This window comes from Salvelinus sp. IW2-2015, linkage group LG26, assembly GCF_002910315.2.
Source record: "Salvelinus sp. IW2-2015 linkage group LG26, ASM291031v2, whole genome shotgun sequence".
Classification (NCBI taxonomy): domain Eukaryota; kingdom Metazoa; phylum Chordata; class Actinopteri; order Salmoniformes; family Salmonidae; genus Salvelinus; species Salvelinus sp. IW2-2015.
In genome coordinates, this window is record NC_036866.1 from 49,347,192 (window position 1) to 49,374,615 (window position 27,424).

Sequence of the window (27,424 nt, forward strand, 5' to 3'; positions counted from 1 at the left end):
AGTTGCATATGCCTGTACTATGCAAACATGCAAAAAGCAAGCCATGTGAGTTCTATTGTCTATCAGTTGTTGTCTCTGTGTCTGGGTAGAGGAAACACCCTGCTGGTCTAGTCTAAATATAATTCATATGAACAAATATAAGGTAGCTGCAGTTTGACAGGGTTTTTTCCAGGAGGTTTTTTAAAACCATGTGACCTGATTAGAAACATTGGTCCTATAATGGCCCGTACAAAACATTTACAACTGATTAATCACTGTCATACCTTATAGGGTAGGAAAATGAAAAAAACTCCAGGCCCCAGGAGGTAAAAATTGCCCCACCACTCTGGGACCAATGGTGCAACCAGTCTGCTCGCAGTTATCGCCAGGTATGTGGGTGATCAGGGCTTTATCCAGGAACATTTAACGGGCTACATCAACGTGTCAAGTGTGAGAGATGGCAGTCTGTGTTTGACTTTGTGAATTCTGAGATGTCTGAGTTTAACTTCATGGAGAACATTTTTGACCAAACCTAAGGTGGCGCTGCTGTAATGGAATGTATATGCTGTTTGTATTTACAGTGTGTTGTGTTAGTTTTTTGTCTTCCCAGTGAAATCCTGTCCTGCCCTCAGTGGAAGAGTTGAGCTCTTCTCCTACACCATCCATCCATGATGCGCCTGTCCTGCACTGAAGCCTATGAACACCTCAACCCTGTCCTGCACTGAAGCCTATGAACACCGTAACCCCTGTCCTGCACTGAATTCTATGAACACCTCAACCCCTGTCCTGCACTGAATTCTATAAACACCTCAACCCCTGTCCTGCACTGAAGCCTCTGAACACCTCAACCCCTGTCCTGCACTGTAGTCTATGAACACCTCAACCCCTGTCCTGCACTGAAGCCTATGAACACCTCAACCCCTGTCCTGCACTGAAGTCAAGCCTCAGAACACCTCAACTCATGCCGCATACTCTCATTCAATCACTGCTGTGATCAATTTCGAACACTGTGTAAGTAGCCCTCTCATTCCCATTATCCATAATACTGTACTATAAATGTCTTTATTAAAAACTTCTTCAGGATTGGTGGGTCCTCTGCGGGACGGTTGAGCTAATGTAGACTAATGCGATTAGCATGAGGTTGTAAGTAACAAGAACATTTCCCAGGACATAGACATATCTGATATTGGCAGAAAGCTTAAATTCTTGTTAATCTAACTGCACTGTCCAATTTACAGTAGCTATGACAGTGAAAGAATACCATGCTATTGTTTGAGAAGAGTACACAGTTTTGAACATGAAAAGTTAGTAATAAACAAATTAGGCACATTTGGGCAGTCTTGATACAACATTTTGAACAGAAATGCAATGGTTCATTGGATCAGTCTAACATTTTGCACATGCACCGCTGCCATCTAGTGGCCAAAATCGAAATTGCACCTGGGCTGGAATAATAGATTAGGGCCTTTCTCTTGATGTCAAATATGATGATACAAAACATACAAAAGAACGCATGGTTTTTTCTTTGTATTATCTTTTACCAGATCTATTGTGTTATATTCTCCTACATTCCTTTCACATTTCCACAAACTTCAAAGTGTTTCCTTTCAAATGGTGCCAAGAATATGCATATCCTTGCTTCAGGGCCTGAGCTACAGGCAGTTAGATTTGGGTATGCCATTTTAGGTGAAAATTGAAAAAAAAGGGGGCTATATGTTAAAATAATTAGTCTTTCACGTTTTGTTAAACATACTTTGTCGGCTCCGTGCAGTCCGCGGCAAAACCGTGGGTCTCCCATCACCAGCCTCCACTGGTGCCTAGCAAACCTTTGGTACTATCAATAGCATTCTTCCAGTTAGAATACCCAGGTTGGGTGAAGGCCTTGTCTGTGTTAGCAATGGACCCACCACTGAACTTTTGACATGGGAAACAAAATGCAGCATCTGCAGCAACTGCCACTCTCTTCCTATGAACCAGTTGCTATTAAATTTTAGTTTTTGGACAGAAAACCTGCGGCTACGGTAGGATTCTAGGCTAACCTGGGCCGTGCTTGTGGAAGGGTCGGTAGGCTCTGCCGACGGAGCTAGCTGGAGCTCTGGAGCGTCATCGCTATTGGGTTTGGCGGTGACCTCGGTGGTTTGATGCTGCTGCTCATCGCTCTCCTTCTCCTTTGTTTGGGTACTTTGGTGAATCCAATTTCTGATATATCCATAGTGGCAGATTAGCTGGTTCGAGCTAGCTAAATAGGGTATGGCTAATAACACTAACGCTTTTTACAGCTATAGCAAAAAGTGAAGCAGCTTCAACGGTCCCACTTTTTACGGAAACCCAAAGTCATACCTAACCGCCCAGTAGCTTTCCATAGCCCCCCTGCTGCAACCTGGTCTCGGAGCATTTCGTATTATTCTGTACGTAAATCCGAAGCACTCCATTTGGTATGATATGTTACATTTCGTATTAAATTGAGAATGTACATCATCCATTTTCATATGATATATTACAAATTACAATTTGTATGATACGAATTTGCAAAATGTACAATATGTTTTTGCCTTAACGATGCAATATGTAACTTTTTAGGTGCCCAAATACATTCACATAGAAATGTTGAGTTATACAGTGCCTTCAGAAAGTATTCACACCCCTTTAATTTTTCAGCCTGAAGTTACAGCCTGAATTTGAAATTGATTAAAGTGAGATGTTTTGTCACTGGCCTATACACATTACCCCATAATGTTAAAATGGAATTCTGTTTTTCAAAATTGTATGAATTAATAAAAAATGAAAAGATGTAATGTCTTGATTCAATAAGTATTCTACCCCTTTGTTATGGCAAGCTTAAATTAAGTACAGGAGTAAACATTTTCTTAATAAGTTGCATGACCTCACTGACATAATAGTTGCATGGCTTCACTCTTTGTGCAATAATAGTGTTATACATGATTTTTTAATGCCTAGCTTATCTATGTACCCCACACATATAATTATCTGCAAAGATAATAGCCTAGCAAAGAAATTCACTTTATGTCCTGAATACAAATGTTACGTTTGCGGCAAATCCAATGCAACATATTACTGAGTACCAGTAACATATTTTCAAGCATAGTGGTGGCTGCATCATGTTATGGGTATGCTTGTAATTGTTAAGGAGTGGAAAGCTCTTAGAGTGGAAGGCTGTCATTGTAAATAAGAATTTGTTCTTAACTGGGCAAGTCTAGGCAAGTCTTAACTGACTTGCCTATTGAAATAAAGGTTAAATAAAAATACAAATAAAATAGACACTTACTCAGAAAGACTCACAGCTGTAATCACTGCCAAAGGTTATTCTACAAAGTTTTGACTCAGGGGTGTGAATAAATTTGCAAAATGTTCTATTTTTTTTTCTTTCACTTTTTCATTATGGGGTATTGTGTGTAGATGAGTGAGAAAAAACAAACAATTTAATCAATTTTTAATTCAGGCTGTAACACAACAAAATGTGGAATAAGTTAAGGGGTTTGAATAATTTATCATCTATTCTGGTAAGACAAGGGGTGGCAGACGATGTATTTTTGTAAATAACAGCTGGTGCAAGATATCTAAGGAAGTCTTGAGCTATTGCTCGCCTGAGGAAGAGTATCTCATGATAAACTGTAGACCACACTACCTACCTAGAGAGCTTTCATCTATATTTTTTGTAACTGTTTACATACCACCACAGTCAGAGGCTGGCACTAAGACCGCACTGAATGAGCTGTATTCCACCATAAGCAACAACAAAAACACTCACACACTCACCCAGAGGCGGCGCTCCTAGTAACCGGGTACTTTTATGCAGGGACACTTAAATCTGTTTTACCAAATTTCTATCAGCATGTTAAATGTGCAACCAGAGGGAAAAAAAATGTGAACCACCTTTACTCCACACAAAGAAAAGCTCTCCCTCGCCCTCCATTTGGAATCTGACCATAATTCTATCCTCCTTACAAGCAAAAATTAAAGCAGGAAACACCAATGACTAGATCAATAGGAAAGTGGTCAGATGAAGCAGATGCTAAGCTACAGGACTGTTTTGCTAGCACAGACAGTAATATGTTCTGGGATTCCAACAATGGCATTGAGGAGTGCACATCATCAGTCATTGGCTTCATCAATAAGTGCATCGATGACGTCGTCCCCACAGTGACCGTACGTACATACCCCAATCAGAAGCCATGGATTACTGGCAACATCCGCATTGAGCTAAAGGCTAGAACTGCCGCTTTCATGGAGCGGGAGACTAATCCGGACGCTAATAAGAAATCCCGCTATGCCCTCAGACGAACCATCAAACAAGCAAAGCTTCAATGCAGGATTAAGACTGAATCCTACTACACCGGCTCTGACGCTCGTCGGATGTGGCAGGGCTTGAAAACTATTACGGACTACAAAGGGAAACCCAAATGCGAGCTGCCCAGTGACGCGAGCCTACCAGATGAGCTAAACTTCACCCCCACCTACATGTACAAATTACCTCAACTAACCTGTACCCCTGCACACTGACTCGGTACTGGTGGCCCCTGTATATAGCCTCATTATTGTTATTCTTATTGTGTTACTTTTTATTATTACATTTTCTTTTAGTCTACTTGGTAAATATTTTCTTAACTCTTCTTGAACTGCACTGTTGGTTAAGGGCTTGTTTGTAAGCATTTCACGGTAAAGTCTACACTTGTTGTATTCGGCGCATGTGACAAATAAAGTTTGATTTGATGCAGCCCAGACTCCCAGTGCAGGCTAAGTGGACCAGGCACAGTGCGTTCACGCTAATGGGGATACATGAGACACATTTGACAGAAAAATCTTAGGTAACAAAAAATGTCATGTTCTAGTATCGGAAAAATACCAAAGTTTCAAATACCGTGGAACCAGGGTTTCCGTTAGGAAAATGTGGCACTGAACATTTGACCAGCAGTATTTTAGTTTGCCGGACATTCGAGAAATGTACCTGACCCATATGCATTGGGTGTGTAACTTGATTAGGGCGTCCACCCACGATGCTCAGAATGACAGAAATCCCATTTACATTATGATCATTAATATTAATAAGCATTATTTCGTAATGGTATTTTTTCTTCTTCATTGTCAGGCGGCAATTTTACTTTTTTGGGGGCCCAAAAACAGGCTATTACCAGCGAACGGAAACCCTGAGTGGAACACCAGTTCGTACATTGATTTGGACTCTGTAACAGCAATGGGAAGTGCAATATGTATTTATTGCAGACTTCAAAGTGCCATGTGTTCTTTTCTGCGAAATCCTCTAGAGGGCAGAATTTGAAAACTATACTCGATACCAAAACGATACCAAAAGTCTCTGTGTTTTTTAATAGACAAAAATGTTTAGGCTATCATTAGCATTTCTAACGGCTCCACAAAGTGGTAGACGTGTGACCCGATTCAGGAAACCAGGCGTATGTCGCAAGTCACGACTTCACAGGAGAGCCATTTGAACGTTTATTTGTATCAAAATACGTTTTTTAGCAGAAATTCCTTCTGGAACATGTGAACTTTCATGTGCCTTAATAACAAACTTGTATGCCATCTGTAAATATGAATAAAATTGTTAAATTACGAGCCTTGTTGGTTAAGCTACAGAAAAAGTTGGCAACCTTCCCACTAGCCATGATTGGCTGAGATAATGAGTGGGCTGGACATGCCGAGAGAGGATTGGTCTGCCATATAGAGGGCTTCAGTCTATTTGAGCTGGTCAGTCTGTGTTGGTAATCCTGTTGAACGCGGTTTAAAAAAAATGTATCGTGTAGTGGAGCTGCATAAGTGTTGCTCTCCATTTCCTGGAGGATAGAGTTTTGAAATCAGTGGAACTAGAGTATGATAGCTAAAGAGATGGAGAAAACACCTGTCTCCGGATTACGTCTTCAATCTAAGGGAAACCATGGCATGGCATCCATGACAAGAAGATGCGTCCATCATGCATGAAGATAGTCTAGCTAGCTACTTTTTCAGATATTACACATTTCTAAGAAAGTGGTTTCATTTCAAGCTAGTGTACTGTTAGCCAATTAGCTAACATTAGCTGGCTGGCTCCCTAGCGGCAGGGACTGGGAGACTAGTCAGGATCGAGGGAAATTTAGCTAGCAACAGCAAGCTAGCTAGCTAAATTGCCATAAATGTTTGCTTATCGACCTGTCCCAAAATGTATGTAGTTGGTTCAGAGTTGGTTTTGATATTTCAACCAGCGTGTCCTGATCGCGTATGGTGTGGGAGGACAAAATCAACATGGACGGACGGACGCACGCACGGTCTGGTCAACATGTAATGCAACAATGCTGTAACGTTAGTAGGAGATACGCATCTTTCAAATTATTTGCCACGGATATAGAGCACTCCGCACAACATCGTCGTTAAGCTGGAAAAATTATACAGAAAGGCAAGCGACAGCAGCGAACAGCCTGCTCTGCCCCTGTCGAGTCTGCTGCTACGCTGTGCTTTTAGCTGACTCAACGTTACAATGAAGCAGTTGGTGCTTTGGAAACAAGCTGAAGTCCTGACTGACTGCTGGGAACATGTCCACAACTTCATCAGCAAGCTGTCAAACTATTGTAAATAAGTGGAAAGTTGGAAGTGTCAGCCCAACATCCTTAGCTAGCTAGCTAAAATTCAATCCATGTGTTTGTCATTGAAGCTAGCTAGCAGCAGGCAGGCTACAACAAGCTAAATCAGCTGATGCTTTGCTTTGCCTCAGTGCCCGTGTTTCATAGCGAGTGAGTCATGCACAAGACAGGTCGCGGAACACAATGCTCGCAAATGGATTGTCTTCCAACTGACACAAATGGAAGTGTCAGTTGGGACGTGGAGTGTGCAATGCCTCAATGCTCATTTTGGCCAAAACACTAAGTGATCACTATCGAACACAATTGTTTGGTTTCAGATTAAATTCAGCCTATGACTGTGGTACTCTTAGAAAAGAAAAGGTTCTACCTGGAACCAAAAAGGGTTCTCCTATGTGGACAGCCAATGAACCCTTTTGGAACCCTTTTTTCTAAGTGTCAATAGAATGTAATTGCCCCCTAGCGGTCAAACGAAATAGGACCAGATTATGCATAGTACATGTGGAATTTTATGTATTTCCTCAACGTTTAAACAGAAAACCAATTTAAAGGTGTCTGTTAATACATTTAATCTATTTGTCACATCTGTGAGCCCTCCCGTTGGGGTTAAATATTTGAGTACCTTTTTTTTTAACCTTTAGTGTAAGGCAAGTCAGTTAAGAAAACATTCTTATTGTCAGTGACGTCCTAGGAACAGTGGGTTAACTGTCCCCAGCGTTCTCCATTTAACAACAACTGTCAGCGCACAGGAAAAATGGAGGCACATGGACACAGAATCCGTTTACACCAGCTATGTGTCAGCTATTCAATGAAAGAAGTGTGAACTTCACAAATCGACCTAACGTTGTTGTACTGTAGCAAACGTTACACATAGTACAGTACAGCCAGAGGGGAAATGTTCCTACAACTTTCTTTTTTATCACCAAATTCAACCAGAGCGCATAGCGCTGGCTCATCGTTTCTCTATCTACCCCGAGGCTTGACAGCTGTCCATAACTTCGGGATGTGATGGGAAGTTCCACTTTGCATAGCACAATTCCCTATCAAATGTTATTCACAGTAAATTACTAATAGCTAGCTACAGCTAGCTACCTAACGCAAGGCTCAGTTATAAACCAGATAACTTTAGCTCTATTCAGAAATGTAAACTAGCTAGCCATACTAAGTTAGCTATATAGCGTGCTGACTGTCATTAGAGTTGTCAAAATACCTCGTGACTTTGTCTAATATTAACTAATATATAATAACCCCACAAATAAACAAATACTTACTTTTTGTTGTAAAATGTGGAGAGAACAGTTGGCTGTAACGGACCTCCGTCTTCTTGTCTGTCCCGTTGTGCGTGTGAGAGAACGGGATGTGAGTGGGAGTCTGGGAGAGAGATGTGTCAGTGACGGGCCATGCGATTAGACTACGGTGGACGAGCTGGGAAGGCGTGGTAGACCCCCACCGTGCGGTAGACGTGGGTTAATTCCCCTTTCATGTCTGAAAAGAAATGAAGTCATACTGTACAGTTACATTATAGGCTACTGCAACATGTTTTTCTCTACAATAATTATTGCAATTCATGAACATAATACTTTAAATGTTAAATGTCATGTTGTTCTTACTGTTCTCGTAAAGAACACGAAAATATCATTTTTAAAGGCCCTCAACCTAACTACACAAAATTAAGAAAGTAGCCAGCTTCGCTCATGCATGAGTCATTAAAAGCAAATAAATAATGAGCTCACCCTTTACATTGAATATAGTTACACTAACATAAATCAGTTTGTTGATTCCTTCCTCAACGTGTGGTTTTTACTCTTCAGCTTCCTTGTTTACAAAGTAACCACAGAGAGAGTGAGGGGTAGGGTGTCACACGTGTTGAATACATAGTTCACAGAGCTGCCGACAGTCATAGATACAGGAGTGCCAAACTGCTGATGGAGCCGTGCGTCCACCGTCCTGTCTGACTCCCACCCTGACCACTAATACCAGCCTATAGAAGAGTTAACCTGACCATATCCCGTAAGCATGCTGACACATTGAGTGTGGTAGGGGTGTGTCGATGTGGGTGGGCGTCTAATAAATCCATTGAATATACACCATCTCAGGCGCCGCTCCAGAATCTCCCATAAGAGTTTAATTGGGTTGAGATCTGGTGATTGAGATGGCCATGGCATACATGATTTGCATTGGTTTTCATGCTATTCAACCCATTCAGTGACCACTCGTGCCCTGAGGATGGGGGCATTGTCATCCTATGAGGGCATAGCCATGGTAGCCAAAATAATGGCCTGCCCAGCATGTTTATACATGAGCCTAAGCATGATGGTATGTTAATTGCTTAATTAACACAGGAACCACACCTGTGTGGAAGCATTTGCTTTCAATATACTTTGTATCCCTCGGTAAGTGTTTCCATTATCTGTATTACTTATTAATTTAGTCAGGTCATGACAAACAAAAGACTAATTACATATATTTTGAGTTTAACTATGTCACTGGTCTGTGCAACCTTTAGGCTACAAGGCTGAGCCATGCAAATTAAATCAATAGTTCTTATTTTGTTCATTAAACAGACAAGACACTTACATTCCCCTGCCTTGATCACAGTCAACACGCATATTTCAGATATAATGGAATATAAAATATAAATCATATTTTTCCCACACAACTTGAGTGCCATGGAATATATGGAACCGCTGTCATATAGCCTAGGCTAATTTAAAAGTAGTATTTTGAAACAGAGCCCATGTCCTAATTTTTTTGAAAAACACTAAATCTGCTCTTTCCGTTCATGTTAAACAAAAAATCTAACCTGGATTAAGAGAGAACATTTTTTTGATCCATGTTAGATGTGATTACCCCATCGTGCACGTACTCTCTTTTCAAATTCCACATTCTACACATTGCTAGTAGGCTAAGTTGAAAACGTATGCAGATCAAGCCATCATTTACTAGCTAAATATACGAGCATTAAATAGTTACCTGTCAAATATTTTAAAAAATATGAAATTGCTGTGTGCATTCCCCCAGGCTAAATGCCAAAGCATTTCTGTGACAATATACTAGAACATCTCAAGGACAGAACTACACACATTTAAATGGAGAGAATAAATGCATTAAAAGCATTTCTGTGAAGCTTTGTGATTGACAAGAACAAGTGTGATGTCTGACAACAATAGAATATTTCAAATGTAATTTGTGCCAATGCCGCATCAGCTTTATGGCTACATTTATATTATACTAAGCCGTAGGCAGAACTTTACCGCAATCATGACTAGGTCGGTTGGGGGCAATAAAAGTTTGGGCTTTGATACCAGCAACATCTTTCAGACAGATACATAGAAAAGACGGAAAAAAGTTGCCAGCATGCTAAAGTTGGCAGGTTTTCGTCTTGGTTTGTAAGGGGTATAACTTCTCTTATTCTCTCTCCTGCTCTTCCCTTCAGTGCTAAGTTAGGTAAGCATCAGTGTGGCTTCATAGAAGTGGTGAGGAACTAGGGAGCCTCAGGTCCCATTTTTTTGTGTGTTACTATGTTATTATGCTGCTGTTACTGTATGTCATTGGGCTAAATACTTACAGTAACTATGATTGTTTCAGTAAAAATAGACGATCCAGCTGTGTAGAAATTCAACATGTCAACTTTGAAGCTTCACATCTTTTGAACGAAAGCAGATTTGATGAGCCTATTATTATCCTGGTGGGAATGCTTTTATAGTTTATAATGTTTTAGAGTTCATGAAAATCAGAGGAGAATCCAGAAACACATCTACAGTACTCTATACAGTGGAAGGGAGTTTTTTTTAGGTCAAGCCTTCACCACAGGTAATGTAGGGTGTGTGTGTGTGTGGTGGCTCATCGTCTCTCCTGCGTAAGAAAGATGACCCCACCACCGACCTGCAGTCAATAATAGAAAACCCTTTTTGCATGTGGTTAGGTGTGTGTGTACCACGAAGAGGCTCAAGACAAGTACAGAGTAAAAATAACAGAGTGAATTTAACTCTATTTAAAGAAAATGTATCTCTGCCAAAGATAACATTTGGTCCCAGTCCAAAGAGTAAAATGTACTCTGGCAAGTTATTTTTTCAGAGTTGTATTTGCTCAACTTGGTGTAGAAATTTGCGAAAGTCATTGCGTTTCACTCTGTACAGTATTAATATAAAATAACTGTCACTTTTTTTTACTGCATTGTTGTTCAGCATTCTAGTTAATTGCATTAATTGTCATTACACATTTATTCTGACTCATAATACTAAAATAAATTGACCTTGATCAGGGTAAACGCAGAAAAATGTAATTACTACCATAAATCAGTCAACACAAAATATAGCATAACAGCATTTGTTTATTACGCGAGATGCCAAAAACAGCCCAAACAGTACCTGCATGGTGTAAATCTTTGAAATAAATTAAAGCAATAGGGACAGTATGAATTGAAAGCCACACACCCGTGCCTCCGTGGGGAAATATCTTAAGTGTGCTGATACTGTGTACAAGCGTGGAAATGAAATCACATCAAGCAGTACGGGACCACAAACTAACTTGAATGATCACCACCACAGGACATCTGTATGTCGAATGCTTTGTGATACAAAAGATCTTTAACGTCAACAACATGGGGTCCCTTTCCTGTCTGTACAACTTTAAACACATTAAAATGTTCACAAAGAAACAGTGTGTTTAAAGCAAAGATGACAACATACTGCTGGTTATCTTTTACAAGAATAGACTGGATTGCGTGAAATATTGGCATCTCACAATGAACTTTAATACAAACAACCAAATTTGAACGGTATACATTCCCTTGATGTTTGGCCCATTTTACACTCAAACCCTTAGTGGGAGATGGCACCCAGAGTGCATTTGCCAGCTAATGAGCTCCTTCCATTAAATTTAAGGACACCATTTTCCCTGGACCAATATCCAATCTACCGAGGTCAAATGTTTGGCAGTTGTATGTCATGCCACTTTGGTGTTTCTCGGCCAATGTTTTAGTTATGTTTTTAAAGCTTTTCATTGTATTTATATATTTTTGATATATGTTTTGCTTCGCAGCACATACACCAGCTATGGAGAATCAGCCTGATTTTCTGAATACATCACGGATAATGCACCATAAAATTGCTTTGGTAACAACCTTTTTCCAGGAAACAAATGCTTAAACATCTGTGGTTTTCTGCAATCAAGCGCTTCAAATAGATTGCGCAGTAGAAAACAAGACTGAATGGCATTTAAGCCCAAATCATTGGAACCCTCAAGTAACTTGTTTCTTTCCATATAACCATAGTGGAAGCTCTGAATTTGCATGTCACATGCATCTCTTTAGTTCGCAACACTATCTTGGAACTGTCTTCACTAAACTCTGTCTGAAAGTCCTCTTTCTCAGCAAGACAGAAACGGCAGCTATGTCTTGCACTAAAAGATTCCACAAAATTAAATAAACCATGAATACCAAGATTGTCACCTGTTACTTGGACAATAGTTCAATGAATTTGATGATCGTTCAAGGGAACCTTCATTCCATCCCTTTCCAAAATGTTTACATCTCGTACAATTGGGTCAAGTAGTGAGTGAAACCCATAGGTTTTTATACACTGCTCAAAAAAATAAAGGGAACACTTAAACAACACAATGTAACTCCAAGTCAATCACACTTCTGTGAAATCAAACTGTCCACTTAGGAAGCAACACTGATTGACAATAAATTTCACATGCTGTTGTGCAAATGGAATAGACAAAACGTGGAAATTATAGGCAATTAGCAAGACACCCCCAATAAAGGAGTGGTTCTGCAGGTGGTGACCACAGACCACTTCTCAGTTCCTATGCTTCCTGGCTGATGTTTTGGTCACTTTTGAATGCGGGCGGTGCTTTCACTCTAGTGGTAGCATGAGACGGAGTCTACAACCCACACAAGTGGCTCAGGTAGTGCAGCTCATCCAGGATGGCACATCAATGCGAGCTGTGGCAAGAAGGTTTGCTGTGTCTGTCAGCGTAGTGTCCAGAGCATGGAGGCGCTACCAGGAGACAGGCCAGTACATCAGGAGAYGTGGAGGAGGCCGTAGGAGGGCAACAACCCAGCAGCAGGACCGCTACCTCCGCCTTTGTGCAAGGAGGAGCACTGCCAGAGCCCTGCAAAAATGACCTCCAGCAGGCCACAAATTGACTTGGAGTTACATTGTGTTGTTTAAGTGTTCCCTTTATTTTTTTGAGCAGTGTATATTGAGTATGAAATAGAGAAACCAGGTGAATATTGAGCAGAGAGGAATTCAACTTTGGAGAGACATTTCTTAAAGTGAAGGGCACCCAATTTATGTATGCCACGCTTCAATCCAAGAGGATTTGCGGTTTCAAAGACTTCATAGAAGGGTTGAATTTGTATTGCATGTTTCTCTTTTGAGAATAGAGCATGATTCTTAAAGAAAAATCCACCACGAAAGTCATAAAGTAGACTTTCTTTGGGACCATCCACAGGCTGCAAATTTTTGTTTGTGTGCATTTTTGTAAATAGACTTAACGTCTGGAAAATGGGTATGTACATTCATTTATCTTTAACAATAACCTAGTCATATGTTCCAGTGGTTCTATTGCGTCGCGTCTCAAATCTTGTGCCAAGAACATATTCAACTGGATCTACAGTTCCCCACTTCTCTTCAGAAATATTTAAACCTTTTGGTTTCAGAATTCAATACATTGAAAGGATTTTCTATTTGCCCAAAACACAGATTTATTTTACACCCAATATCATTGTTGCCCGTTTCCTGTAAAGTCAGAAACGTATTCACTGACTCTTTAGCTTGACTGTGGATATCATCAACTATCTTTCCCATGGAACTGACTAAAGTGTTCACTGTTGTTTCACCAACTCCTGCTGCTTTGAGTTGAGCTATTGTTGTGGCACCATTATCCACCACACTCTTATTATACAGAGCTGAATCACAATGTGAGCTTGGTGCTGGCATATCACCAACACCGTTTGCTGCAAAACTGTTCGCAGCTGTAGAGGAGAATTCGCCATCATTATCAGAAAATGCTTCGGTACGCTCTTCATGTGTCTTGTTAAGATGCTTTCTACATCCAGAAAAAGTGCCAAATACATGGGAACCACCAACCTGACCACACTTCAAACAGAGATTTCCCTTGACAAAGACATTGGATTACCTTCATATGTTTTACAAGGCTGGTGGCATTTGCAAGCAAAACAAAACATTTCTGTGTCTCAAACAGATGTTAAATGCAACATTCTGGCCCTCAGCTCTGCTACCCTTATATTCGCCTTAGTTGTATCAATGTCAGTGTCGTAGATTGTTGTTTGTAGAAAAGTGTACTTGTTTGCCAGACCCTGACTGTATGAGATACCACAGACAAAGTGAGCTTTGAAAGCTCGTCAAAAACAGCCCAGTGAGCCAGATGCCTTACAAGGTGCCGCATGTTTGTCAATCATGATGAAGTAGGCATGAATGCTCGTTCTCTGGGTCCCCACAGCAAGCAGATAGGGCTGTTGATTTCCAGCGATGCCATCAAGATGCTGCTGGTTGCTGCCGATAAGACAATAATATATCATTAGTACATCTACTATTAATTCTCACAACATCTACTAAAAGTCTCACAAACCAGATAGTAGTGATTCTGATATGTATTACAGTTTTATACTGCTAAAGTTATAGTGTAACTAGTAAGAGGTATTATAGCAGTAGAGATGATGATAGTGCTCTTTGTTGGGGTAAGTGTTTATACACTTGAGGGGTGAAGGGCAAGAGGGGGATCAATAACAAATTTGTGTTGAAATGTAGCCTGACCCTTAGGAACTTCCTAAGATGTTCAGCTGTTTCACAAGATGTTCAGTTTTCCAAGCTTGTTGCGGCATTGAGCGGAGGGAGGCAGAAGATGGACGAGGAGAAGAATGGACGACTTGTCACTCTCCCAGCCTAGAAACACACATTTTAATTCTGACAGAAAACTTTCATAACATGTCTGCCTCCCACATGCTCATCCTAGAACTTCATATTACAGTATAAAGTGATATGACTGTACCATTTTCCACCTCAGCTGTGTATCAGGTCCTAAAGCTCGGTTGTTGGTGTGAGTCCATGACCCTGCAGGATGACCTTCTGTTTGAAGACAGTAGGCCATTTCCCCAGGAATTTTGCGGAAATTGCTTCACCAAACATCAGTGCTAAATCTTGCTCAATCTACAGACAAGACACAAAGACAACAATAAAATCTCAGCTACCGTATTTCTAATACATGGTTCTGTCGCCTTTTAAGGGTAATTTGGTAATTTGGTATTTTATTAGGATCCCCATTAGCTGTTGCCAAAGCAGAAGCTACTCTTCCTGGGGTCCTCACAAAACATTGAACATGACATAATACAGAATATTAATAGAACAGCTCAAGGACAGGCACACAAACTATCTAGGTCAAAGAGGGGAGAGGCGTTGTGCCGTGAGATGTTGCTTTATCTGTTTTTTGAAAACAGGTTTGCTGTTCACATGAGAAATATGAGATGGACCGGAGTTTCATGCAATGATGGCTCTATATAATACTGTATGCATTCTTGAATTTGTTCTGGATTTGGGGACTGTGAAAATACCCTTGGTGGAATGTCTGTTGGGGTAAGTGTGTGTGTCAGAGCTGTGTGTAAGTTGATTATGCAAAACAATTTGGGATACTCAACATGTTCATTTTTTTAAATAAAAATAAGAAGTGATGCAGTCCGTCTCTCCTCAACTCTTAACCAAGAGAGACTGGCATGCATAGTATTTATATCTTCTTTTGGCTCAAATCCCGTCAACGGGGTCGATTTGACAACAGCCAGTGAAACTGCAGGGCACCAAATTCAAACAACAGAAATCTCATAATTAAGATTCCTCAAACATGCAAGTATTATACACCATTATAAAGATAAACTTCTTGTTAATCCAACCACAGTGTCCGATTTCAAAAAGGCTTTACAGCGAAAGCATACCTTGCGATTATGTTAGGTCAGCGCCTAGTAACAGAAAAACACAGCCATTTTCCGGCCAAAGAGAGGAGTCACAAAAAGCAGAAATAAGAGATAAAATGAATCACTAACCTTTGATGATCTTCATCAGATGGCACTCATAGGACTTAATGTTACACAATACATGTATGTTTTGTTCGATAAAGTTCATATTTATATCCAAAAGTCTCAGTTTACATTGGTTATGTTCAGTAATGTTTTGCCTCCAAAACATCTGGTGATTTTGCAGAGAGCCAATCAATTTACAGGAATACTCAGCATAAACGTTGATAAAAGATACAAGTGTTATGCATAGAATTAAAGATATATTTCCCCTAATGCAACCGCTGTGTCAGATTTCAAAAAAGCTTTATGGCAAAAGCACACCATGCGATAATCTGAGTACAGCAATCAGCCACCATACAGATACCCGCCATGTTGTGGAGTCAACAAAGTCAGAAATAGCATTATAAATATTCACTTACCTTTGTTGATCTTCATCGGAATGCACTCCCAGGAATCCCAATAAATATTTGTTTTGTTCAATAAAGTCCATCATTTATGTCCAAATACCTCCTTTTTGTTTGCGCGTTTAGTCCAGTAATCCAAATGCGCAGGCACTAGGTCCAGACGAAAAGTCTAAAAAGTTATATTACAGTTCGTAGAAACATGTCAAACGATGTATATAATCAATCTTTAGGATGTTTTTATCATAAATCATCAATAATGTTTCAACCGGACAATTATTATAAATTATTTTTTTCCCTTTTTAAAATGTACCCCCTTTTCTCTCCAATTTCGTAGTATCCAATTGTTAGTCGTTACTATCTTGTCTCATCGCTACAACTCCCATACGGGCTCGGGAGAGACGAAGGTCGAAAGCCATGCGTCCTCCGAAACACAACCCAACCAAGCCGCACTGCTTCTTAACACAGCGCGCATCCAACCCGGAAGCCAGCCGCACCAATGTGTCGGAGGAAACACCGTGCACCTGGCGACCTGGTTAGCGTGCACTGCGCCCAGCCCGCCACAGGAGTCGCTAGTGCGCGATGAGACAAGGATATCCCTACCAGCCAAACCCTCCCTAACCCGGACGACGCTAGGCCAATTGTGCGTCGCCCCATGGACCTCCCGGTCGCGACCGGCTGCGACAGAGCCTGGGCTCGAACTTAGAGTCTCTGGTGGCACAGCTAGCACTGCGATGCAGTGCCCTAGACCACTGCGCCACCGGGAGGCCTCAACCTCAACCGGACAATTCCTTTGTCTTTAGAAATGAAAAGGAACAGAGCTTGTGTTCACGGCGACACGCGTGACTAAACTAATGGCATTCTGCCAGACACCTGGTTCAAACAGCTCGTATTCGCTCCCCCTTCATAGTAGAAGCCTGAAACAAAGTTCTAAAGACTGTTGACATCTAGTGGAAGCCTTAGGAAGTGCAATCTGACCCCATTTACACTGTATATTGGATAGGCAAAGACTTGAAAACCTACAAACCTCAGATTTCCCACTTCCCGGTTGGATTTTTTCTCAGGTTTCTGCCTGCCATATGAGTTCTGTTATTCTCACAGACATCATTCAAACATTTTTTAGAAACTTCAGAGTGTTTTCTGTCCAAATCTACTAATTATATGCATATTCTAGCTTTTGGGCCTGAGTAGCAGGCAGATTACTCTGGGCACCTTATTCATCCAAGCTACTCAATACTGCCTCTCAGTCCCAAAGAATATATCAGCCCTCTGATTACAATGAGGAGCAAGACGTGACGCTCTGTTCTGGGCCAGCTGCAGCTTAACTCGTTCTTTCCTTGCAGCACTCGACTGGACAATAATGAAGATAAGACAAAACTAAAGGCTGCAGGACTTGCTTTTTGGAGTGTGGTGTCAAAAAAGCAGAGCATCTCTTTATTACGGACAGACCTCTCCCAATCTATATGTTTTGACCATGACAGTTTACAATCTAAGGTAACGCCAAGTAATTTAGTCTCCTTAACCTTTTCAACAGCCACACCATTCATTACCAGATTCAGCTGAGGTTTAGAACTTAGGGAATGATTTGTTTCAAATACAAGGCTCTTAGTTTTAGAGATGTTCAGGGCCAGTTTATTACTAGCCACCCATTCCAAAATAGACTGCAACTCTTTGTTTAGGGTTTCAGTGACTTCATTAGCTGTGGTTGCTGATGTGTATATGGTTGAATCATCAGCATACATGTACCCACATGCTTTATTTAATGCCAATGGCAGTTCATTGGTAAAATAGAAAAGAGTAGAGGGCCTAGAGATCTACCCTGCGGTACACCACACGTTGCATTTTTGACATTAGAGAAGCTTCCATTAAAGAAAACCCTTTGAGTTCTATTAGCTAGATAGCTCTGAATCCACAATATGGGACCCAATTCAGGAAACTAGGTGTATGTCGCAAGTCACAACTTCACAGGAGAGCCATTTGAAACTCACGCCCTGACCACACTAAAACAAAGAAAATACAAAAGAACTATGGTCAGAACGTGACAGTATGCCAGAGCGCAGAATAACTGATTCATTTGTGAATGGTCATCACACGTTGAATGTCCAGTGTCAGTAAACGTCGGCAACAAAGCGTAATTCAATTGTTGCCATTAGCACTGTTAGAGTCACCAACGCTCTGGATAACATACTGTAACAGCCTAACCAGCTCTGCTATGGCAAGTAATGTTCAGTGGGCTGTTCTCTCTCTCTAAGATGTCTGGAAGTAGCTGGCAATTTAGTACAAAACACAGATCAACCCTTAAAGAGATGGGTGGGGCTAAGGCTTAAGAGGGTGTGAGCAATGCTGAATGGGTGTAGACGAAAGGCTCTCCAATAGTAGTACCAAAACATTGAAAGATGGTTCTCAAAAGTGAGTTTACAAGTTGATCAACTTTCAAAGCAGAATTACTTTCCCATTGTTTCCTAAAATGCAGTGTATGATATACCATTTTGTAGCTCTGAGTCTCTTCTTTTATCCAATGTAAAAAACAGAAATTCAAACGTTGCTACATAAGACCGAATCCAGGTGGTGAGTCACATATGGCAGAGGTTGAAAAGCCATAACACATACATTTTTTTCAACAACCGGTTATGGTCAATAATATCAAAGGCTGCACTGAAATCTAACAGTACAGCTCCCACAATCTTCTTATTATCAATTTCTTTCAACCAATCATCAGTCATTTGGGTCAGTGCTGTACATATTGAGTGCCCATCTCTATAAGCATGCTGAAAGTCTGTTGTTAATTTGTTTACAGAGAAATAACATTGTATTTGGTCAAACACAATTTGTTCCAACAGTTTGCTAAGAACTGGCAGCAAGCATATAGGTCTGCTGTTAGAATCAGTAATGGCCGCTTTACCACTCTTGGGTAGTGTAATGACTTTGCCTTCCCTCCAGGCCTGAGGACAAAATACTTTCTTCTAGACTCAGATTAAAGATATGACAGATAGCTGACTCTATAGCCACTCCTACCATCCTCAGTAGCTTTCAATCTAAGTTGTCAATGCCAGGAGGTTTGTCATTACTGATCGATAACACTTTTTCCACCTCTCCACACTAACTAAAATTCCAACTTGCAATGATTTTCTTTCATTATTTGTTTTTTTTATGCATGAATACGATGGCTCACTGTTCGTTTTTTGGCATTTCCTGTCTAAGTTTGCCCACTTTGCCAATGAAGTAGTCATTAAAATAATTGGCAACATCAAATGGTTTTGTGATGAATAAGCCATCTGATTCGATGAAAGATGGAGTTGAATTTGTCTTTCTGACCATAATTTCATTTAAAGTACTGAGTTTAGTCACATCATTTCTAAATTTTTCAGCATTTGAGCCAGTCACATGTGCAGCCAGATTTATTAGACACTCCTTTTGCCCCATCTCTTTCAGCCATACAGTTTTTAAATTCCTCATTAATCCATGGAGCCTTAACAGTTCTAACAGTCAGTTTCATAACAGGTGCATGTTGATCAATAATTGGAAGAAGCAATTTCATAAATTCATCAAGTGCAATGTCTGGCAATGGCCACACTGCGACATGGTCATGCTTTGTAAAAAAAAAAATACATCAATACATCATACATTCAAGCGTTCTCACACGTGCATACTATGGATTTGACAGAGTCCATTTCATACATACCATGCCTAGTATGGCCAGGAACCACGGAAACACTGAGTATGTCAGAGGAGTTCTGTGGGTCATGGACAATATTTTGGCAGTAGGCAAAGGTCAGCTTCTTCTTTTCTTTTACGGTTGCTTCATCATACTTGTGTTTCATCAGTGTGATGGCCTCTCGTCACTGCCCTTCTTCACTCAGCCAGTTTTTCTTCGGTGAAGGGCTCTCTGTCAACAGCTGGTCCACTTTCAACCAAAGATGAAAAACAACAGGAACACTGTTATAAATAGTCCAACCACACCCCATTACACTAAATCGTGAGAAAAACCCATAAAAAACAAGTCTCACACCCTCACGTGCCTGCACCCAAGCAAGCACAAACCATACACACAAATAAGACAGTTATGTATGACTGTAAAAACTGTTAAATCCCAGTGGATTATTAAGGAATTGAAACAATTGTATGGTTGAGAGGGATGAGGGAAAAGGAATGGCAAATACGTCTGGCTGCGCAACCGATTGGCAAACGTACTGCAAATTGAGAACTCATGTGACTAAACTGAATTAAAAAGAAGGACAAACTACACTATGAAACAAATATAAATGACATAAAGAATGATAGTAAAAAGCTTTGGAGCACCTTAAAATGACATTTTAGGAAAAAAAGCTAACTCAGCTCCATCATTCATTGAATTAGATGGCTCATTCATTACTAAACCAACTGATATTGTAAACTACTTTAGTGATTTTTTTCATTGGCAAGATTAGCAAATGTAGGCATGACATGCCAGCAACAAATGCTGACACTACACATCCAAGTATATCTGACCAAATTATGAAAAACAAGCATTGTAATTTTGAATTCCATAAAGTGAGTGTGGAAGGCGTGAAAAAATGATTGTTGTCTATGAACAATGACAAGCCACCGGGGTCTGACAACTTGGATAGAAAATAGCGGACGATATTGCCATTCCTATTTGCCATATTTTCAATTTAAGCCTACTAGAAAGTGTGTGCCCCCAGGCCTGGGGGGAGGCAAAAGTAATTCCGCTACCTAAGAATATTAAAGTGCCCTTTACTGGCTCAAATAGCCGCCCAATCAACCTGTTACCAACCCTTAGTAAACTTTTGGAAAAAATTGTGTTCGACCAGATTCAATGTTATTTTACACTAAACAAATTGACAACAAACTTTTTCAGCATGCTTATAGAGAAGGACATTCAACAAGCACAGCACTTACACAAATGACTGATGATTGGCTGAGAGAAATTGATGATACAAAGATTGTTTGAATACCTAGGATAGGATAAAGTAATCCTTCTAACCCCCCCCTTAAAAGAGTTAGATGCACTATTGTAAAGTGGTTGTTCCACTGGATATCATAAGGTGAATGCACCAATTTGTAAGTCGCTCTGGATAAGAGCGTCTGCTAAATGACTTAAATGTAAATGTAAATTGTGGGGGCTGTTTTGATAGACTTCAGTGCGGCTTTTGACATTATCGATCATAGTCTGCTGCTGGAAAAACGTGTGTGATATGGCTTTACACCCCCTGCTATAATCTGGATAAAGAGTTACCTGTCTAACAGAAGACAGAGAACAGAGAGGGTCTTCTTTAATGGAATCCTCTCCAACATAATCCAGGTAGAATCAGGAAATCCCCATGGCAGCTGTCTAGGCACATTACTTTTTTCAATATTTACTTATGACATGCAACTGGCTTTGAGTAAAGCCAGTGTGTCTATGTATACAGATGACTCAACACTATACATGTCAGCTACTACAGTGACTGAAATGACTGAAACACTTAACAAAGAGCTGCAGTTAGTATCAAAGTGGGTGGCAATTAATAAGTTAGTCCTAAATATTTCTAAAACGAAAAGCATTGTATTTGGGACAAATCATTCAAAACCCTAAACCTCAACTAAATCTTGTAATAAATAATGTGGAAATTGAGGTGACTCAAGTGCTTGGTGTAACCCTGGATTGTAAACTGTCATGGTCAAAACATATTGATACAACAGTAGCTAAGACGGGGAGAAAGCGCTGCTCTACCTTCTTAACAGCACTATCAACAAGGCAGGTCCTATAGGTCCTAGTTTTGTCGCACCTAGACTACTGTTCAGTCGAGTGGTCAGGTGCCACAAAAAGGGACTTAGGAAAATTGCAATTTGCTCAGAACGGGGCAACACGGCTGGCCCTTGGATGTACACAGAGAGATAATATTAATAATATGCATGTTAATCTCTCTTGGCTCAAAGTGGAGGAGAGATTGACTTCATCACTACTTGTACTTATGAGAGGTATTGCCATGTTGAATGCACCGAGCTGGACACCCATTCATACCCAACAAGACATGCCACAAGAGGTCTCTTCACATTCCCCAAGTCCAGAACAGACTATGGGAGGTGCACAGTACTACAGAGAGCCATGACTACATGGATCTCTATTCTACATCAAGTAACTCAAATTAGAATTTTAAAAAAGAACAAAAATACACCTTATGGAACAGCGGGGACTGTGAAGCAGCACAAACATAGGCACAGACGCATGCATACACACACACAATAATATACGCACTATACACACAGATGTATTTTGTACTGTAGATATATGGTAGTAGTGGAGTAGGGGACTGAGGGCACACAGTGTGTCGTGACATCTGTGAATGCATTGTAATGTTTTTAAAATGGTATGAACTACCTTAATTTTGCTGGAACCCAGGAAGAGCAGGGTTGGCAGCAGGAAGAGCTGCCTTGGCAGCAGCTAATGGGGATCCATAATGAATACAAATACAAGCTGACCCACCTGTTAGTGATATACAAGGTGACTTTATTCTTCCCTCTGCAGCCTCTTTTTGCAGGTGCTTCAGTCTCCATGCCAAGAAGCCACTCCCGTCTTCTGCATTGTAATAGTGGGCCTATATATACACAGACAAAGAATAAACAAACCTTTTGTTCACCTGAAGCAAATTTGTCACTGGTGCATGTTAGAATCTGGAAGAAAAGTTTAACAGGTGCAGGGACTGTGTAATGTTTAATGCTCCTCAGTCACCTTCACATACACAAAGCTTGATTGATGTCATCTTCAATTAAAAATGAGAGTATGTAAACAGCAGCAGTGCTATGATAAGACAGCTTTGCAACTTGAAAAGTGATTAGAAAATGCTGTGTAAGAGTGTGTCTGGGTAACAGCGCCAGAGTATGATGAACCACCAACATTCACGGGGCAGCTTGCAAAAGAGTTAACAGAATCTGCCGATTACATGAATAAATGAATTCTCTGTTTTCAACAATGCTACTGGGGTAATACAGCCAAATAGCATATCTGTGTCTTTACATTTGATTGTTAGTCATACACTGAACCCCATTTAGCATGCTTTAAATGTCAGGCCCAAATAATCTGTTAAGAAATCATTAACCTACAATTCTATATTGGATGCTGAGATAAAATGTACCCTTATACAATTAATGGGGCCTGATGTGATCTGTGACAGGCCACAGAATGTGTGACGTGTGACTCCATCCCGCCAAACCTTGGACCTCTGGCAAACTCCCCCCTCCCAAAAGCGTGTTTGGCATTTAAATGTCTCAGCGGTGCCCCCGCAGGCTTTGGGGAACGGTGCCCCCCCCCCCCCTTTACTGTACCATCCCTGAAAACACCAGACCTCCATCTGGATCCGGGTGCTAGAACTGGGCCAACAGGATTAGATCTGGCCTGCCGAACTCAGGTCGGATATGTGCCATATCATTTGTGCTAGCTGGGATTGTATGAACAAATAATTGATCACATCTCTGTACTGTAGACAAATAACTCACCCTCAGAACTCGTTTCATTGGGTAAACACATTTTTAGCACACCGGGGTCTGGTCTCTGAAGATGATATTGGAACACTTCTTCATCTACTTCGATGTCAGATTCATCGTAGACTTTTACGTCCATGGTAGGCAGGATAGGTTTCTTGACATCTTGAAAGACATTAAACAAAGTTACATTTGGCTCGCTATTAGGGTTTCTGTAAACAACTGCAATTCTGGCAATCACTCACCTTTCGAGAAGTCATTAAAAGTCAATGACCCTTGTGAAAAACTTCACTCCTACAGCCAGCATCCTTAGTCCACTTACATTTTCATCACTTTGCAAACATTTCATACTTTTTTTCCCTCCTCTGTATTGATCCCCTGTGGGAATCGAACCCACAACCCTGGAGTTGCAAGCACCATGCTCTACCAACTGAGCCAGACAGGACTTAGTGAAAGGAAAATGAGACACTGGTAATCATCTCATTTTAAATGTCACATCTAAAATAGTCAGCACTACTCTAACACAACTAATATAAACACAGCCACGTTCAACTTCAATACATTCTAATAAAAAATGTGCCTAATGAGCAAAGCAGAACACAATATTGATATCCACACTAATTTACCACTATGACAGCCTCAAAACTAAGCCAAGGCGAAAGGTAGCATGTGTGATATTTGCATATCGCTTCTGGATTTCTGCATGTGAGATTGAGATAAACACCTTGCTAGCTTTTTAACATTTGCTATGGTTACATAAAATCCTTTCAACCGAACAACGCATTCCCTGTGTTCTCCCAGGCTTTGCTGCACTGCACTTATTAACGCTATATTTAGTAATGCACACGAGGCACCCACCACATTTGACTCTAGATTCCGTAGCTAGTACATATGAGGCGTTATATAAGCAATAAGGCCCGAGGGGGTGTGGTATATGGCCGGTATACCACGGCTAAGGGCTGTTCCTTTCCATGACGCAAAGCAGAGTGCTAGGACACAGCCCTTAGCCGTGGTATATTGGCCATATAACACAAACTTTTTGTTCTTTGGACTTTATATGGCGATTGGCAACGAACTTTCATAAGGTGTATTACCACCACCGTCCTCCGTTCATCTTTCAGTCACCCACGTGGATATAACCAATGAGGAGATGGCACGTGGGCAAATGCTTCTAAAAGCCAATGAGGAGATGAGAGAGGCAGGACTTGCAGCACGTTCTGCGCCACAAATAGAAGCATCTTCTATTTTAGCGCCTGGCAATGCAGAAGCTCGTTGGCGCTCACGAGCAGTGTGGGTACAATGATTAAATAACATGCAAGTGTACATTTAATTTGCAACACTCGCGCGAGCGGTGTGGTAGCATGTTATTGCTATTTTAAACTGGTTACCAACGTAATTAGAGTAATACAAATACATGTTTTGTCATACCCATTGTATGTGGTCTGATATACCACGGCTTTCAGCCAATCAGCATTCAGGGCTCAAACTACCCAGTTTATAAACATCGCTATACCTCGATTAAAAAATGTAATATTCAACTAACAACTGATAAGGTAATGCCGCAACAGAGTGATTATTGGAAGACTCAAACTGCTCATGCAACAAGAACCGGAAGTGACGACTGCTAAGGGGAGGAGAGTGGATGATTGTAAGAGAAAATTTCAGTGCAAACTTCTTTGGAAGACTATTGTGGAGAAGTGGAGGGAGGGAGACAGTAGGTGGCACAATGTGTAGCTACAGCTCAGACTGCTATGGAATGTTGAGTGGAAGCTTATGTTATGTGGTATGACTAGCTAGTGTAGTCTAGGGGACGGAATGGAAGGTATGCGGTCTAATGTAGACGCTTGCTGCAATTTTTTTGGGGGGGGTTGGTTCAGCTTTGTAATTTGTTGGTATTGCTAGATAGCTAGCTAATGAGCAAACTGTAGAAAGCTAGCTATATGCTAACATAAGCTCATTAAACTAACTAGTGAGCTAGATAGATTACGTTAAATTCGACCCCATTATGGCTACAGTAGCTATCTAGCTCTCTCTCACTAATGTTAGCTAGCCAAGCTAAACTCAAGTCTATCGTAAATCATGGAGTTGAGTTAGCTTTAGTGAGCTAGCTGTTTTAGAAAGCACAAATTTTTAAAGCACAAAAAAAACTGTATTCACTTGACTCCATGTTAACCCAACAGAACAAAGTTATACAAGCAGAATCTGCATTTAAACCATTACGGGCCAGTTCACTTTTCTAGCAAGCAAAAGGGCTAATGTTAACCCACTGAATTATGTTTCCTAAGCTTGTTACGTTGAAGACATCCGTTTGTGTGTGTGAGTGTGAGAGAGAGAGAGGAGTAGCTAGCTAGTATGAGAGGGAGAGAAAGATAAAAGCCGATACCGATTAAATCGGCCGATTTTATTTTTTATTTGTAATAATGACAATTACAATAATACTGAATGAACACTTATTTTAACTTAATATAATACATCAATAAAATCAATTTAGCCTCAAATAAATAATGAAACATGTTCAATTTGGTTTAAATAATGCAAAAACAAAGTTTTGGAGAAGAAAGTAAAAGTGCAATATGTGCCATGTAAAAAAGCTAACGTTTAAGTTCCTTGCTCAGAACATGAGAACATATGAAAGCTGGTGGTTCCTTTTAACATGAGTCTTCAATATTCCCAGGTANAATCTATTTAGCCTCAAATAAATAATGAAACATGTTCAATTTGGTTTAAATAATGCAAAAACAGTGTTGGAGAAGAAAGTAAAAGTGAAATATGTGCCATGTAAAAAAGCTAATGTTTAAGTGCCTTGCTCAGAACATGAGAACATATGAAAGCTGGTGGTTCCTTTTAACATGAGTCTTCAATATTCCCAGGTAAGAAGTTTTAGGTTGTAGTTATTATAGGAATTATAGGACTATTTCTCTCTATACCATTTGTATTTCATATACCTTTGACTATTGAATGTTCTTATAGGCACTTTAGTATTGCCAGTGTAACAGTATAGCTTCCGTCCCTCTCCTCGCCCCTACCTGGGCTCGAACCAGGAACACATCGACAACAGCCACCCTTGAAGCATCGTTACCCATCGCTCCACAAAAGCCGCGGCCCTTGCAGAGCAAGGGGAACAACTACTCCAAGTCTCAGAGCGAGTGACGTCACCGTTTGAAACTCTATTAGCGTCCACCCCGCTAACTAGCTAGCCATTTCACATCTGTTACACCAGCCTAATCTCGGGAGTTGATAGGCTTGAAGTCATAAACAGCTCAATGCTTGAAGCATTGCGAAGAGCTGCTGGCAAAACGCACGAAAGTGCTGTTTGAATGAATGCTTACGAGCCTGCTGCTGCCTACCATCGCTCAGTCAGACTGCTCTATCAAATATCAAACCATAGACTTAATTATAACATAATAAGACACGGAAATATGAGCCTTTGGTCATTAATATGGTCGAATCCGGAAACTATAATTTAGAAAACAAAACGTTTATTCTTTCAGTGAAATACGTAACCGTTCCGTATTTTATCTAACGGGTGGCATCCCTAAGTCTAAGTATTGCTGTTACATTGTACAACCTTCAATGTTATGTCATAATTATGTAAAATTCTGGCAAATTAATTACGGTCTTTGTTAGGAATAAATGGACTTCACACAGTTAGCAACGAGCCAGGTGGCCCAAACTGCTGCATATACCCTGACTGCTTGCACTGAACGCAAGAGAAGTGACACAATTTCCCTAATTATAAGAAATTCATGTTAGCAGGCAATATTAACTAAATATGCAGGTTTAAAAATATATACTTGTGTATTGATTTTAAAGAATGGCATTGATATTTATGGTTAGGTTTGGTGCAATGACAGTGCTAAATCATCACCCATTTGGCGAAGTAGGCTGTGATTCGATGAGAAATTAACAGGCACCGCAGCGATTATATGCAACGCAGGACACGCTAGATAAACTAGTAA

At 40.5% G+C, this 27,424-nt stretch overlaps 1 protein-coding gene across 1 annotated transcript in view; it reads right to left on the reverse strand.

Moving 5' to 3' along the window:
- The window catches only part of cd82b (CD82 molecule b), a 64,292-nt gene extending 56,324 nt beyond the window's left edge, over nt 1-7,968 (reverse strand). The window contains exon 1 of the mRNA XM_023972124.2: nt 7,838-7,968. The gene's annotated coding sequence lies outside the window, so the exon portion shown is untranslated. The remainder of the gene's footprint in view (nt 1-7,837) is intronic.
- Nucleotides 7,969-27,424: the final 19,456 nt, after the last annotated feature.